This window comes from Dromiciops gliroides, chromosome 2 (genome assembly GCF_019393635.1).
Source record: "Dromiciops gliroides isolate mDroGli1 chromosome 2, mDroGli1.pri, whole genome shotgun sequence".
NCBI lineage: Eukaryota > Metazoa > Chordata > Mammalia > Microbiotheria > Microbiotheriidae > Dromiciops > Dromiciops gliroides.
Genome location: NC_057862.1, coordinates 217,435,152 through 217,451,904, shown reverse-complemented (window position 1 = coordinate 217,451,904; position 16,753 = coordinate 217,435,152).

Genomic DNA, 16,753 nt, shown 5'->3' with positions numbered 1-16,753 from the left:
ACTTTGCAAATATTATTTCATTTGATCCTTACAACAGCCCTGGGTGGTAGGTTTATTATCCTCATTTGTAAAATGAGGAAACTGAGGCAAAGAGGCTAAGCAACTTGCCTGGGATCACATAGCTAGTGAATGCCTGAGTCTGGATTTGAACTCAGATCTTCCTGATTCCAGGCCTAGTGCTCTATCCACTGTGCCACCGATCTACCTCAAGAGGGTGCTCTTGTGAAACTCTTGACTGGAGTTCAGGATTCACTCTGTAGCCATGCAACAGAAGTCAACTCAGGTAAAATGACTAAGTTGTTGGGGTTTTTTTAATCATCACCATTCTAATATGGAAATATGTTTTGCATGACTGCACATGTATAATCTAAATCAAATTGCTTGCCTTTTCAAGGAGGGGCAAGGGAAGAGATGGAGAGAGGGAGAGAATTTAGAACTCAATTTTTAAGGTTAAAAAATATTTCTACATGTAATTGGGGAAAAAATACAAAAATTTAAAAAATTGAATGATCACCATTTCCCCTAGCTTTTAAGTTCTTTTCTCATCAAGCCTCCAAATATCCAGAGTCCTTATGTTCTCCAATGGTTGCTTGTAGCCAATTTCTTTACTTACCTGGATAGACTTTCTCTCCTCTATCTCCCTACCACTCCACAATTTAATTTCTTTTGTTTGTTTGTTTGTTTTTGTTGTTGTTGTTGTTTTTGGTGGGGCTATGGGGGTTAAGTGACTTGCCCAGGGTCACACAGCTAGTAAGTGTCAAGTGTCTGAGGCCGGATTTGAACTCAGGTACTCCTGAATCCAGGGCCGGTGCTCTATCCACTGCGCCACCTAGCTGCCCCTCCCTACCACTCCAAATGTCTCTATGTTCCAAATTTATTTCTTCAAAACACATCCTACCTGGCCTCAGTCAAAATTCTTATTCTCTCAGTGAGTATTATCTGATTCTTAATATCAAAGCAGTCTGATTTCAATAAATTTATGTTGAAGCATGAATGACTGATAGAGCTTCATCTTTCCGGGGAAACTTTAATTTTTTAAAAGAGGAAGCCTTTCTGGTACCCTAGAAATCATATCATCAGTTCTCTGTCTCCTCTACCCATATTACCTTGGCAACATAGCAAAACTAAGCAGCACATACAGAGAGGAGCTGACAAACTAGGTAGGTAAGGCTCCAAGAGGTATGGGGAACCTCTGGTTTCAGGGAAACCTGGGAAGACATATTAACTGATGCAGAGTGAAGTGAGCAGAACCAAGAGAACTATTTATACCATAACAACATTATAAAAACCAAAAATTTTGAAAGACTAAGAAATCTCAACAATATAACTAACCATGATTCCAGAGACTTGATGTTTTAAGCTGCTGCAGCTTCCTAATAGAGAGTCATAAACTAGAAATTCAAAGTGAGCCACATATTTTTGGACATGGCCAACATGGAGATGTTTTGTTTATTACAGGAGTTTTGGTTTTTGTTGTGTTTTTTTTCCAGTGGGGGAAGGAAGTGGGAAGATGAGAAAATAAATGCTTGTTAATTAAAATGAATACAATTTAATAAAAATGACATGGAAAAGAAAGAAAATATTTTAAATAAAAAAAGAACAGCCAGGGTAGGTGTGAAGTAGGAATCAAAAGAAGGCAGCCTAGCAGAAGGGAAAGAAGCAGCACATCCCCTTTACTTTGGTGATGGAGAAGTTGAAATGGCAGGGAGGACATAATGGTTAGATTGGCTTTGAACAGAAAGTCCTAAAGACCTGGGCTTAGGGACTGGCTCACCTATTTCCTAGCTACAGGACTTTGGGAAGTCATTTTACCTTTGACCTTCTAATTCCTTAACTTTAAAATAAGAATAATAATCCTTTCATTACGTATTTCACCAGGTTGTTGTGAGGAAAGTAAGATATAAATCTATATCAAATGCATATTTTTAAAAAGAAATTTTTTTCATAAAAATACTAATAAGAAAACCCAACCCAGCAAATGTATGTTCTGAGTTGTTTATGAAGTCAGAGGACTTGTGTCAACATTAGAATGTTGACCCCAACTTGCCAGTGTGGGATCTTGGCACATCATTTACCCTCTTTACAACCTCATTTTCCTCATTCCATTAAATGAGGAAATAGAGTAAGTGCTCTCTAAGGTTCCTTTCAGCTCTCAATCTATGATACTATTCATATCTGTTCAAAAGTCCCTTCCACCTCTGAAATGCTAAGATTCAAGAGAACCTAGCATGCCCCTCAAATTTGCAAAAGTGTGAAAGCTAGAAGCTACCCATTATGGAAGCACAATGGGAAGACAGGAGCATTAATACAATGTTGGTGGAACTGTGAAAGTATCTCACGATAGCACAGCAATCCATTTATTCTTCCCTAATTGACTCTATTCTAATCCTTGCCACAAATGTTCCAAACCATCCATTCTCTCTGTAAGCCCCCAAGGCTTCCCTAGGCTACTCTCTTCTGGGAGATAATGTTGCCTCCAACTTTACTGAGAAAATTGAGGCCAGCTACCATAAATCCCTTCTTTGCCCAGACTCTACGCCTGAAAACCCCTCAATATCTTCCTCCATCCTATCTTTGTTTGCATCTTTTAAAGACACAGCAAAGTATTTATATATGTAATCATTTACCAAAGTCTCACCTGAAATATTCAGCTTTCCCATTTTCTAAGGGTTTTTGCCTTGCTCTTGGAATGGAACGGATGGATGTTTATGACAGGTGGGTTTCAGTCAAGTTTCATGAAGCCTGGGCCATTGCCAGTCATCTTGACTTTGTCTTGCCACTGGACTTCAATAACTCTGGAGGAGAGAGTGAGGCTGATGACTTTGTGCAGCTCTGCCCCACTTAAATCCAAATCACATGCAAGTTGAGACTCACCTTCATGATGTCATTGTTCATCTTCGAGAATGAAGGACAAACAATGTGTGTGTGCGCCCAGGAATTATACAAGAAAAGTCACTAGATTGTTCACATCCACTTCATCTAGATTTCTTACAACTGCCTATATACTCCAAGGAGGTGAATTATAGAAAAGAAGGTCCTATTCGTAGCAGCACTCTTTCTGATAGCAAAAACAAAACAAAACCAAACAAAAAGCTGGAACAAAAATGAGTGTTCATCAGTGGAGGGATGGCTGAACTAATTATGTTCCATGAAGGTAATTGAATATTATTGTGCTATAAGAAATGATGAATATGAAGAATTAAAAGAAACATAGGAAGATCTGAATGATGCACAGTGAAGACAGCAGAACCAAGAGAACAGCATGCAGGACTACAATAAAGGATAATAACACCCAAAAGCAGATGAATTCAGATGAATTGTAATGAATGATCTTGGACCTGAAGACTTACTAAACCTCCCTTCCTTCTTTAAGTAATAGGTGAGAACTAGGGATGTAGAATATGGTATATACTGTTAGACTTGGACATGGTTGCCAAGTTATTAGCTTTTGCTTAATTTTTCCCCCTTGTTTCAAGGAAGGGTTTATAAAGAATTGGGGAGGGGGGAGGAACAGGGAGTTAGAAGACATGACTGGTATAAAAATAAAAGATGGCAATCAAACCTTTAAAATGAATTCCTAAGAAGAACCTAGGAAGATTGTGTTCTCCAATCTCTTCCCTTATCTGTGGAATCTTCAGTGGCAGCTTGCTTAATAAACTAGTTGCCCACAATCCTTCATCTCCAAAGTGACATCAATTGGAAGGATAAAAGCCTGAAAATGACAAGGCACTAATAACTGTAAACATGAAGATATGAAAATTTCATCTGATTAGTTAAAGTTCACACTGTGAACATTGATATTTGCTGAAAAATTGGAAAAAGCTTGGGAACTGTTCATTTTTTCCCCTCTTCTTTTTAAATCACTCAAAAGTATTTTAATGGCTGTTGAAAGAAATTATTGCCGGAGCAATCAGGGCTCTCTGTGTGAAATCCCTTCAATTGGGTTATGCCTCCCTCTCCAGGCTAGAGACATTTGGGTATTAAAAATTACACTGAGCTATATCTGCCGACCAGCACCAACTAATCATCTATTAAAACAGTGGGGGAACATACCCCAACTCCCCAACAATCTTATACAATTCTTAGGTTGGTCATGCCCAGATGATGTTTTCTTGGGCAAAGATATCAAGCTATAAGCAATAAATGAATAGATGGTGAGAAACTGACCAGATATCCAGCCAGCATGAAAAAGATCAAAGGTGAGAGTGTCAGAATAGAATGTGATCATCAAGTTCAATCTCTTCACATCTTCTCACTGAGCCTCAGTTTCCTCAACCATGAAGTGACCTGACCTGGGTCATACAATGAGTCATAGAACTCTGGACTTGGAGTCAGGAAAGGCTAATTTCAAATCCAGCTTCGGATACTTCCTAGCTGTGTGACTCATTGATAAGTCACTTTACCTCTCAGCCTCACTTTCCCCTTCTGTAAAAATGGAGAGGATGAGCATCTGCTTCACAGAGTTGTTGAAGATCAAATGAGAAATTGCATGAATGCCCTAGAAACCTTAAAGCCCTCTGTAAATGCTGGTTATTGTTATTGTTAGTCATATGGAAAACAGATCTTCTGATTCCAAGTGTAGGGCCCTTTACACTATATAAAGCCTTCTAATAACAATAATAATGGTAACAACAGAGTTTATGTAACATCTACTATGCTCTAGGAAGTGCACTAAGCACCTTACGAACATTATCTCTTTTAATCCTCACAACAACCTTGTGAGGTAGGTGCTATTATGGAAACTGAGGCAAATGGGGTTAAGTGACTTGCCCAGGGTCACATAACCAGTATCAGAGAACAGATTTGAAATCAGAAAGATGAGTTTTCCAAGTCTGGGCCCAGTACTCTATCCACTTCACCACCTGGCTGCTCCCCCCACCCCAACCCCGGCCACTTGATTCCATTTTCTACCTCTATTTCTTTGTAAAGAGCATTCCTAGGGGGCAGCTAGGTGGCGCAGTGGATAAAGCACTGGCCCTGGATTCAGGAGTACCTGAGTTCAAATCTGGCCTCAGACAGGACACTTACTAGCTGTGTGAACCTGGGCAAGTCACTTAACCCCCACTACTCCGCAAAAAAAAAAAAAAAAAAAAAAAGAGCATTCCTCAAATGTTTGCCAAAAGTTACCTTCAAGGCTCAGTTAAAATGTCACCTCCTTCAAGAGGCCTTGCCTAATTTCCCTAGTCATCTGTACCCTTTGCATCACTGTATATATATTTTGTGAAAATCATGCATTTACTTCTCTGTAGATATGTTTTATCACTCTAGCATGGTCTTTTTCAAAGTGTCATCCATAGACTCATGGGAGTCTGTTTTCAAGGGGTCCACAAGGTCAAAACTATTTTCCTAATACCTATATGTTTTATTTTTAATTAATTTTTTTAAGTGAGGCAATTGGGTTAAGTGACTTGCCCAGGGTCACACAGCTAGTAAGTGTTAAGTGTCTAAGGCCAGATTTGAACTCAGGTCCTCCTGACTCCAGGGCCGGTGCTCTATCCACCGCGCCACGTAGCTGCCCCATACCTATATGTTTTAATTAGGTAAATGTTGATAAAAATAACCCACATAAACAAAAGTTCTTTTTGGGGGGGGCTCAATAATTTTTAAGGGTATAAGCAGGTCCTGAGACCCATTTCTTTTTATTTTGATACAATATCTAGGCCAGGAAATAGCCAAGAAAATGCTCTATAGTGTATACCAAAATTTCAGCACAGCATTTGGCTAAACCTCTTGTCCTTTGCTTGTGGACAATATGAAGAAATGATTCTTAGATTTTTCTGTGGGTTCATAAGTAGTTGGATAACTGTACTCAAAGAATAATCAGTCATGGTAGAGTATTCAGAGATCTGTCCTTAACTCTGTAATGGTCGATATTTCTATCAATGACTTGTATAAAGTTATAAAAAGTGTGTCTGGGGTGGCGGGGGGGGGTGGCCCACGGGGCAGCTAGGTGGCACAGTGGATAAAGCACCAGCCCTGGATTCAGGAGGACCTGAGTTCAAATCTGACCTCAGATTTGTGAACTTGGGTTGTGTGAATTTGGGCAAGTCACTTCACCATCATTGCCCTGCAAAAAAATACACACACACACACACACACATATATATATATAAAAGAGAGAGAGAGAGAGACAGAGAGAGGTGCTAGTCCTCCCTAAATACCTCATATGCTTGTTGATCAATTGTTTTACTTCCAAGGAAACAGACACATCGGGGTTAAATAATAGTATTCAGTCTACTGTTGTTTCTATGACACTACACTACTTACAGAAGTTTGATGGATATTCTTTTTTTTTTTTGGGTGAGGCAATTGGGGTTAAGTGACTTGCCCAGGGTCACACAGCTAGTAAGTGTTAAGTGTCTGAGACCAGATTTGAACTCAGGTCCTCCTGAGTCCAAAGCCAGTGCTCTATCCTCTGTGCCACCTAGCTGTCCCTTTGATGGATATTCTTAACCACAGAGTATAATGTCAAGGAGGAAGCCCCATCCCTTCCCTTGGTCCTTTTGTCAGAGTCATGGATAGGCTCATACCCATAGTGCCATTTCTCATGGTAAATCAACTACCCCATGCATCCATGGCTTCTCTAGTACCAATGCTCTCCCTACAGCCCAGCAACTCACTCTGCCACCTCAAAGCAAACGACTGACTTAGAGTCTATCTGCTCCACAGGAGGGCCCCAGAGCAGGAATATAAAGGAAGATTCAGCCTGGCTCAATAAAACCAAATCCTTTTGTTCCCCCTCCCACCCTTCTTTGTGCCTTTTTACATTACAATCAATGGCGGCTGTGCTTTGGGAATATTATCAGAGGCATGATTGCAACCTCTAACATTCTAATCCGCAGGGTTGCTGGAAGCATTAGAACATCCAGGATAAATTAATTCAGTGTAAGAGGGAGCTTTGAAGCTAGGAGCATCACTAGGCTTTTGAAGCTTAAGCCCTGTTTAGATTACTTGATTAAAGTGGGTCCAAAGCCTCACTGATCAATATATTTTGCTTAAGAGCTACATTGATATAGAGGCAGATTTAACAGCATCCATGTGTTACCCTTGCCTGAGTTATTTTGGTTTTGTTTTTAGAAAAAGACAATGAGATGACATATATCCCAATAATTTGAAAGGCCAGGGGGTGAAGGTGGGAAGAGGGGAATCTTCCAATAATGGGTACCTACAAAACATATTTACTGAGTGTGTGTGTGTGTGTGTGTGTGTGTGTGTGTGTGTGTGTGTGTGTGTAATTGAACTGATTAGTTCTGGGAAACTCCCTCCACCAATATAGATGAAAACCAGCCTAGGTTCAAGTCAAGTCTTGCCTCTGGCACATACAGGTTTTGTGATCCTGGTCAAGTATCTTCTCAGTAGTTGTTGTTCAGTCATTTTCAGTTGTGGCCGACTCTTCATGACCCCATTTGGGGTTTTCTTGGCAGAGATTCTGGGTCGGTTTGCCATTTCCTTCTCCGGCTCATTTTACAGATGAGGAAAGTGAGGCAAACAGGGTAAAGTGACTTGCCCAGGGTCACACAACTAGTAAGTGTCTGAGACCACATTCAAACTCAGTTCTTCCTGACTCCAGCCCCAGAAGTCTATCTACTGAGATATCTATTTGGACTCCTATCCCACCTCTGATACTTATTTGCTGTGTAACCATGGGCAGCTGGCTTAACCTCTCAAAGCCTCAGTTTCTTACTTCCTAAATTAGGGATAATCAGATGTGTACTATCTACCTCACAGAGTTAGAGAGACAATGCAATGCTAGTCCTTAAACCCCACCCATAAACACCCGTGAGTTATTTTCATTCCATTGTTGGTGTGAAATTCAAAAATGTGCCAAAATAGTGAAAAGTTTAAGGTGAGAAAGTATTTATTATAAGTTAAATTATATGTAGGACTTTCTCCTCAACCCAGTCCTATGAGGGTTATTATGCCCCTTATACAGATGAGGAAAGTAGTTCATAAAAGCACACAGGTAGCAAGCAGCAGAGCATCTGGTCTCTCAATCCAAGTCTCTTCCTGCTGTAGTAGGCACTTCATCTGCACAATGAAAATCAAAGCTGTTGTGGTTTGGGACATGGGTTGGCTGATCTGGTGCCAGAGGTTTTATATATTGATTGTAATAACTGGTGTTTATATGTCACTTTGCTAAGTGTTTGACATATATTATCTCTTTTGCTCCTCAAAACAACCCTGTGACACTGGTGCTCCTATTATTCCCATGTTACAGATGAGGAAACTGAGGCACCAGGAGGTTAAGTGACTTGGCCAGGACCACACAACTAGCAAATGTCTGAGGCAGGATTCAAACCTAGGTCTTTTGATGCTAAGTCTAGTTCTCTATCCACTGTGCAACACTGCCTCTCTAAGGTAAGATAGATAGATAGAAAGATAGATAGATAGATAGATAGATAGATAGATAGATAGATAGATAGATAGATAGATAGATAGATAGATTTGTATAATCACAGGGGAAAAGTGCTGAGCTGGAAGTCAGGAAACCTGGTTTCATACTCTGGTTTGTAATCACTGACTAACTTGGTGAACTTACACAGGTTTTGTTACCTTTCTTTGGTTAGTTTTCCCATCTGGATGATGAATGTAATAATGCCTGCCCAATCTTGTTAAGGGTAGTTAGGTCACAAAGTGGATAGAGTGCCAGGTCTGGAATCAGGAAGACTTCTCTTCCTGAATTCAATTCTGGCCTCAGACACTTACTAGCTCTGTAACCCTGGCAAATCAACTCTGTTTGCCTCAGTTTTCTCACCTGTAAAATGGTCTGAAAGGACAGCTAGGTGGCACAGTGGATAAAACACTGGGCCTGGAGTCAGGAGGACCTGAGTTCAAAATCGGCCTCAGACAGTTGACACTTGCTAGCTGTGTGAACCTGGAGAAATCATTTAACCCCGACTGCCTAAAATAAACAAACAAAAAATGACCAATTTGACTTGGAAAAAGAAATGGCAAACCACTCCAATATCTTTGCCAAGAAAACCCCAAATGGAGACAACAAGAGTCAAAGACAACTGAAAAATGACAAAACAACTAAAATCTTATTAAATAATTTAATATTTATTGTATATTAGCACTGAACTAGGTATAAAATTTAAGCAAAACACAATTCCCTGCCCTCATGGAGCTTAATGACTTATAAAGGGAAATGAGTATAGCTATCATGCAAAATAATATATATTGCTAACAGTCATAAGCAAAGTCCCACGTAAGGTCCAAGCATGTAAGGTAGGTCCCAGCCAGGGAAATCAGGAAAGGTTTCCTGAAAAAACTGACGTATGAGTTTGGCTTTAAAGGAGAGTACTGGCCAGAAGGTTGTGAGGCTAGAATTAGATATTGTATGGAAAGCACTTTGAAAATCTTAAAGCACCATGTAAATGCCAGTTATAATAATAATTATTATCATATAATTATAATTATTATATTATTACATATTATATTTTCTATTATATATTAATGTATTATTATTATTATTATTATTAGCCTATAGTCTGGTGATAACTTCATTCTTTTAAAATTTTTCTTTCTTTCCTTTATTTATTTTTTGTGTGTGTGAGGGGCAATGAGGGTTAAGTGACTTGCCCAGGGTCACACAGCTAGTAAGTGTCAAGTGTCTGAGGCCGTATTTGAACTCAGGTCTTCCTGAATCCAGGGTTGGTGCTTTATCCACTGTGCTGCTTAGCTGCTCCTGATAACTTCATCATGTGCTCCTTTTACTGTGTTCCTGCTGAGCTTAAGCAATGTTTATAAAGGACAACCAGACTCTCTACCAAAAAAAAAAATGTTGCACACTCACTTCTAAGGTCTACACAATCAACAAAACAGTAAATTAAGCCCTGTTAGGTAGAAAATTCTGGGGTTTGAGGTGCAAATGTTCCCAGTGAAAGGGAGGGGGAAGAGAAGGTAATAAGTACATTTATATTTTGCCTACTCTGTACCAGACACTTTGTACAAATATCTTATTTGATCTTCACAATGACCTTGGAGGTAGGTACTATTGCCACTTCTATTTTACAGCTGAGGAAACTGAGGCAAACAGAGTGACTTGCTCAGGGTCACACAGCTAGTAAGTATTTGAGGCCATTTCTGAACTCAGGCCGGCCTGATTGTAGGCCCAGAGCTTCATCCACCATGTCAGCAGAAATTCCCTCTGAAAACTTAATAATGAATGGGCTCTCTGGTTAGAGCTGGCTCCAGCACACCCTTGGTTATGGTAGCAAGTAAATGAGAAATCAGATGTGGAGGTATTTTTTAAAGTATTAAGCATTATGCAAAGAAGGTTAGGTATCAGTGATAATATAGTGAGTTAACATTGTGAGAGTCAATGGATAAAGCACCAATTACAGATTGAGAAAATCTGATTTTAAGTTCCAAACCAAAAAAGTGCCAGTTGTGTAACTCTGGGCAAGTTTTTAAGCCTTTGTGTGTCTTTCTTTCCTCATCAGTAAAATGATGTTAATATTACTTGCATTATCTGCCTGGCCCAGTACTTTAAAAGAAAGCCCTTGGTAAACCTTATGGTCCTATAGAAATGTGAATTGTTATTAGCCAGACCAAAAAAAAAAAAAAAGATTAGTAGCTGGCCTACTTTCCCCTATGCAAGCAGCCAATTCTCTTTACAGTGTTGAAAAGGAGGAAGCATGACAGTCGGTCAGCCCACAGGCACAGTGCCCAGGCATAGAGAAGCCACCTGTGCCTGGAAGACATTCAGTTCTGTGGGAAGGCAGCACATAAAACAATTGGTCCTCTCCAGCCACTCTATATCCCTTCTCCCCAGGCAACTCATAAAATCTGAGCTCCTCAGTAAGGAATCAGATTAACCAAAAACATTCTCCTCCTACAAATCTGGCCCACCTGCTACAAGAAGGGGAAGCACAAACTGGGCACGGGCAGCCACAGAGTGCCAACACTTTCAGGAATGAGTGCCACCACAATGAGTCTTGTGGCACGGAACACATTAGTTTCTTCACAGTTTCTTGCAGTTGATACAGTGTGTGGGATCCAGGAGCCTCCATCCCACTACATTTTCACTTTAAACATTTTTATTTATGTTGCAAAAACATGACACAGCACCATATGCTGATGATTCACTGGTGTTTATTGCAAAGCCGTCAATAAGTGCAATGACTGTGAATTCTCCTCTCTGAGGAATCAAGAGCTTAGAGGAAACATGTCTAATTGAAATATCCTTGGCCATACTTAGGAGCTTTTTGTGTTTTCCAGGTAAATGAATGAAGTTCATAAACTCGTGTCATCTATTATAATAGAGCAATAGAAACAGTGTCCAGAGGATGGGAAGAGATAGCTTTGCTCTTCTCCAAAATGATCAGACCATAGCTAGAGTACTGTGGAGCAGATTTGATGATGGGGGCTGACTGTGTTGGTAAATGCTTAGTTCTCTGAGGAAGAAAAGAATGTATGACATACTTTTAAGTTTACATTACTAAGATTTTCTCCGTCACCTAGACTTTAAGTCTTCATGTTGTTGTTATTGTTTGTCCTTCCTTCTTGAAGAGGACCATGACATCTGGGTGATGTCATGACTTGCACTGAATTGGATTTAAGTGAGGGAGGCCTGGGAATAGTCACAAGCCTCACTCTCTCCTCCAGAGCCATCTAGGTCCAGTGGCAAGATATAGATCAGAACGACTGGAGATGGCTCCATATGTTTTAAGGTAATTGGGAATAAGTGACTTGCCCAGGGTCACACAGTTAGTACATGTCTGAGGTTAGATTTTAACTCAGGTCCTCCCAACTTCAGGACCAGTACTCTATCCACTGTGCTACCTAGATGGCCCCACTTTAAGTCTAGACTATCAACAAAACAAATCAAACCCTAATGTGTAGCTTTTGCTGATTTCCAAGATATGAAATGCTCACCTTGAAATTTAACAATTAGCTTTCCTTAGCCGATAGGAGACGGCTCCATGATTCCCCTGCAAAGATGCCATCATCTGTTTTTGTCTCCACCTGGTGTTAACCCAGGAAAATCTCTAAAATAAGGTTTACAAGGCTTTTGTCCTTCCCCACAGTGAGTAACTAAGTCCCCAGCTGCCTCACAGGCATTCAGTCTATGATAGGGGTATTGAGTATGGCACACCCTTTATTGTCCCTCCCATAGAAACTAAACAAGACAAAAAAGGCTCCCAGAAACCCATGAACAAATTCAGAAATATAAAGCACTCAAAGAAGGCCATTAGATTCTCCTACACAAGAGAAAGACACTACTGAACAAATATTTCCCATTTATCTTGAGCCTCTACCATTTGAACAAATAATCCAAGGCAAAAGCACAGTTGGTAAGGTCCAGATCTCTTGTTCCATCATGCCTGGGCTATCTTCTAGTGTCTTCTCCTTCTGGCAGGCCAGTGCCCAATTCTCAAACTTGAGAATTCAGTATTGACCACCAGGCAATGGCCAAGGCATTCTTAGGAACTCTAGTGTGACCTGTGCTCAGAAAAGAGAGAGGCAGAAAAAAGTAACCAGGAACCCAGGTTCAACATGTCTCTCCTCAGACCACCTGGGCAATCTTGGACCATTCATCACATGTTTCTCCTGCAGATTGACATGGGGATAGAGTCGCTCTTGAAACATGAGTCCATCCCATATGACTCTCAGTTGCCAATCACCTGGAAGCAGCTCCAGTTACTAAGGACAAATCCAAGAAGTTCTCTGTATCCTCTCAGCAAAATGCTAATGCTACTAGTCTAGCACAATGGAAGGAGTCTTTCAGAAGAAGGTCCAGCCACATAATCTCATCAACTTGATAAGGGAAATTCATCAAATCGATCAGGAATTCCCCTGATCAATGCTCCTTTTATATTTATTTCTAGGCACCAGATTTTAGGGCAGTCAAAGGTAATGCCTTGTCCGTTACCTGAGTTCAAAGATTGAGCACTGGCCTTCCAGATGGGAAAGGAAGAGGAGCCTCACCAGATGATTAGCTGGACCATGTCCATAGGAAGATAACCAGGATGGTGAGATGACTCAACACCACACCATACAAGGATCAGTTGGATGGACAAATGAAGGAATGAATGGATAGAAGGATGAATGAAAGAATCAGTTGAAGAAACTAGGTATACCTTAGGAAAGACATTTTAAATATATGAGTGGCTGACATGGGGGAAAAAAGAATTAAACAAGCTTTGCTTGGCTTCAGAGGGCAGAACTGGGATTGACAGATAAAAGTGATTGGAAGAGGAAGTAAATATCAACTAAATAGAGGGGAAATTAAGCAACAGTTAGAGCTGTCTCCAAGTGAAGTGGTCTAATTTAGTAGGTGACAAGATCCCTTTCCCTGGAGGTTTTCTCTGCGTGTGTGTGTGTGTGTGTGTGTGTGTTGGGGGGTTTTTTGTGGGGCAATGAGGATTAAGTGACTTGCCCAGGGTCACACAGCTAGTAAGTGTCAAGTGTCTGAGGTCACATTTGAACTCAGGTCCTCCTGAATCCAGGGCTGGTGCTTTATCCACTGTGCCACCTAGCTGCCCCCTCCCTGGAGGTTTTCAAGTTGAAGCTTGATGGCCATTTGTTCGCTATGATGTAGTGAGGATTCCTGCTTCTGGTAGTAACTGGACAAGATAATCCACAAGATCCTTTACAACTTAAATGTTCTAAGGTTCCACTTCAGAGATGGTACCAAAAGACAGAGAGACCCTTCATTTTTTTTCCCTTTCCTGTGAGAGAAACTGTACCAAAGTGAATAGTGGAGTTTAGATGCTAAAGGAGGTCAGCCTTAATCTTCAGAGAGGGCAAACCAGTCTCTAGAAAGATCAGCAGAGTCTAGCAAGCAGAAAGCAGACTTGTGAGAAGTCTGAGTCAGAAGAACCTTCCTATTTGGGACTAGGAGTGACCCTAGGGATTCTCACTGTGCAATCTCTGAGAATAACGGGAGCTCTTCCAAGGGTTTCTATTTTGTTTTCCATGCTTTCAAAAGAAAAAATAACTTTCCTATAATATTCTGAAGTCTGAGCTCACAAGTAGGAGTTGGTGCCAGCATATTAGGTGGAGCTATACAAGGATTTCCCCAAGTTTTCTGGGAGAGGTTGTATAAGTTGAAAGAAGAGAGGATGATCCCTGAAATGCCCCTTCTCAGCCCTGCTCCTGACTTTCCAGACTATGCCACTGTCTTATTTGGAAATTTCCCTCAATAACTGGGGCCTTCTCACCCTGAAACATACCTCCATTGGGTTGGCTCCCTCCTCCTATTGCTAAGTTTCTTCTGGGACCTCTATTTTTGTGGAAGGGCCCAGGTTGGCTAATTTGCATCTCCCTCCCAGTTCTGCTTCTGAGTTTCTGGGCTCTGACAACATGTCCCACAAGTACCTTCTACCCACCCCTCCCAACACACACACACACACACACACACACACACCTTTAAGCTCTCTTTTATGTGTTATTTTCCATCATGAGAATAGATGGACTTTCATTTTGCTTATATTTGTATCCTTTAGTGCTTAGGATTCAAAACTTGTTTCTGCCACTTATTACCTATAAGTCCTAAGGCAAATTCTCATCTGTAGTTACCAAGTACCTCTGTGCTGGGTACTAAAGCTTTTTTTTTTTTTCTTTTTGTGGGGCAATGAGGGTTAAGTGACTTGTCTAGTGTCTGAGGCCAAATTTGAACTCAGGTCCTCCTGAATTCAGGGCTGGTGCTTTATCCACTGGGCCACCTAGCTGCCCCCCAAAGCTTCTTAAACTGTGGGTCATAACCCCATATGGGGTTGTATAACTGAATGTGGGGTATGTGAAAAATTTGGCAACAGTAAAAGGTTATGTATCCCTATTTTATATACTGTGAGAACCAGGGCGCCACCCCCCTGCTGAGAAAACAAGGTCTGCCTGGCTTCCAGAAGTTACCTCTATTCATAGAACTGCCTGTAAGTCATGTTGATCAATGGACCAGCCAATTAGCTTGGAGGTATGTGTGGGGACTGCCCTACTTCCTGTTCCACAGTGGGGGGGGGGGGGGGGGCGCCTTCCAGGAGAACCGGCTGAGACTCACTCTCTTTAGTTCCGGAAGAAGCCTGTGGTGGCAGAAGAAGGAGGAAGGTAGCCAGGTTTCCTAACTTTTGGAACTTCACGTGTTCTCTCTTGGATAGCTAGGTGAAAGTGGCTTTCTCTCTCTCTCTTTGCTAACCCCTAGTATACTTTAATAAATGCTTAAAAGTCTAAACTGTTGCTGAATTTATCAGTAAACCTTAGCTAGTTTCCCCCAAAAAAACTGGGGGGGGGGGGGTAGGTAAGGACATACATTAGATTTTAAACATCGCAATACCTGTATTCCCAGGGTTGCGTAAAATTTCTCTGGTGCACAAGGGTTGCAAGTGGAAAAAGTTTAAGAAGCCCTGCTGGGCACCATGGCAAACACAAATAAAATACAGTTCCCTGGACTCAGGGAAAAGAGTCATTCACATTTTATTAAGTGGGTAGAGAACTGTTCTAGATGCTGAGGATATGGAAGATCGAATACAAGATTTAGCTAAGGTATGTTCCATATGCTCATGCAGCAAGAGAAGACTGATACACAGATAAATACATTATAAATGAGAACAGAAAGAGTAGATAAGTATCTAAAGTGCTATGACTTAGGTAAGAGAGAAAAATCTCATCCAATTGGAAAGATCACAGAACATTTCTTGGAGGAAGTAGCATTTGAACTGGTCCTTGAAGATGTCAATTAGTAGAAAGGAAGTGGTCATTCTAAGTGGTAATGTCATTGGTCCTCTTTGAGATCAAAGATTGAACAATGACAACAACTAAATGGTAAGGAACAATTTGAGTAAAGGGAAAGCATGGGCCACGCTCAGGAGGTGACAAGTCATTCAGCTTTATTTTTCCTCAAAGCACTCATTTAGGAAGAAGCAGCTTGGGGGAAGGAGAGAATTGGGCAGTGTTATCCCTTGCCCTCTATGCCTTGGTAACACTGTCAGAAGCAGAATATTAAGCTAAATGCCCTATGGCTGAGACCCAATGTGGTATCTCTTACATCTAAAGATTTTAAATACTTAGTCCCTCAAGAGTTAATTCCCAATAATCTCAATTTATTTGCTACCAGGAAAATAGATTTCTAAAGTGAATCAAACACAGCCATAAAATGGCCCCTATTGGATTGACATCTGGGATCACTGCGTAGCCTTTGGTGGGCAGGGACCTCCAGACTAGAGATGTCCAACACTCTGCAACACTCTTGAGTGAGTGAGGGAGAACCAAGTAAAATATAATTGAAGAATATTTAACAAAATAAATTAAAATACAATAAAACATAGATAATGCTAATGTGTAGTTTTCTAAGTAGATATACTCCCATGGGAATCCTTATGTATGGTTTCATGGCTCCATTTCTATTTGAGTTTGACACCACTGCTTTAGAGTGCAGAAAAGAGGTGCTCACAGGAGGGGTAAAAATAAGAATCCTAACACAGTCACCCTTTGTGAATGCAGACAACACCCAAGCATCTTACAATGATTGCCATGGTAACACCAACATCATCCCTGTGAGGCAGCCAAGTTCAAGGAAGAATCACCACCATTTTCTGGGTTCAGAATCTGAACTGACATTTTCTATGCCACATGACTTGTTTAGTGGCAGAGCTGCCAACTGAACCCATGACTCTCCTGAGCCCTAGCCCTTCTTCATCCTGACAAGTGTTACCTTCACATTTCTCATCACTCCCTTGTTTTTAGTCAAAACTCTTCCAAGTGTCATTCCCCATTCTGCTTTCCTCCTCTATGCAGAAACTTCATTACCTGC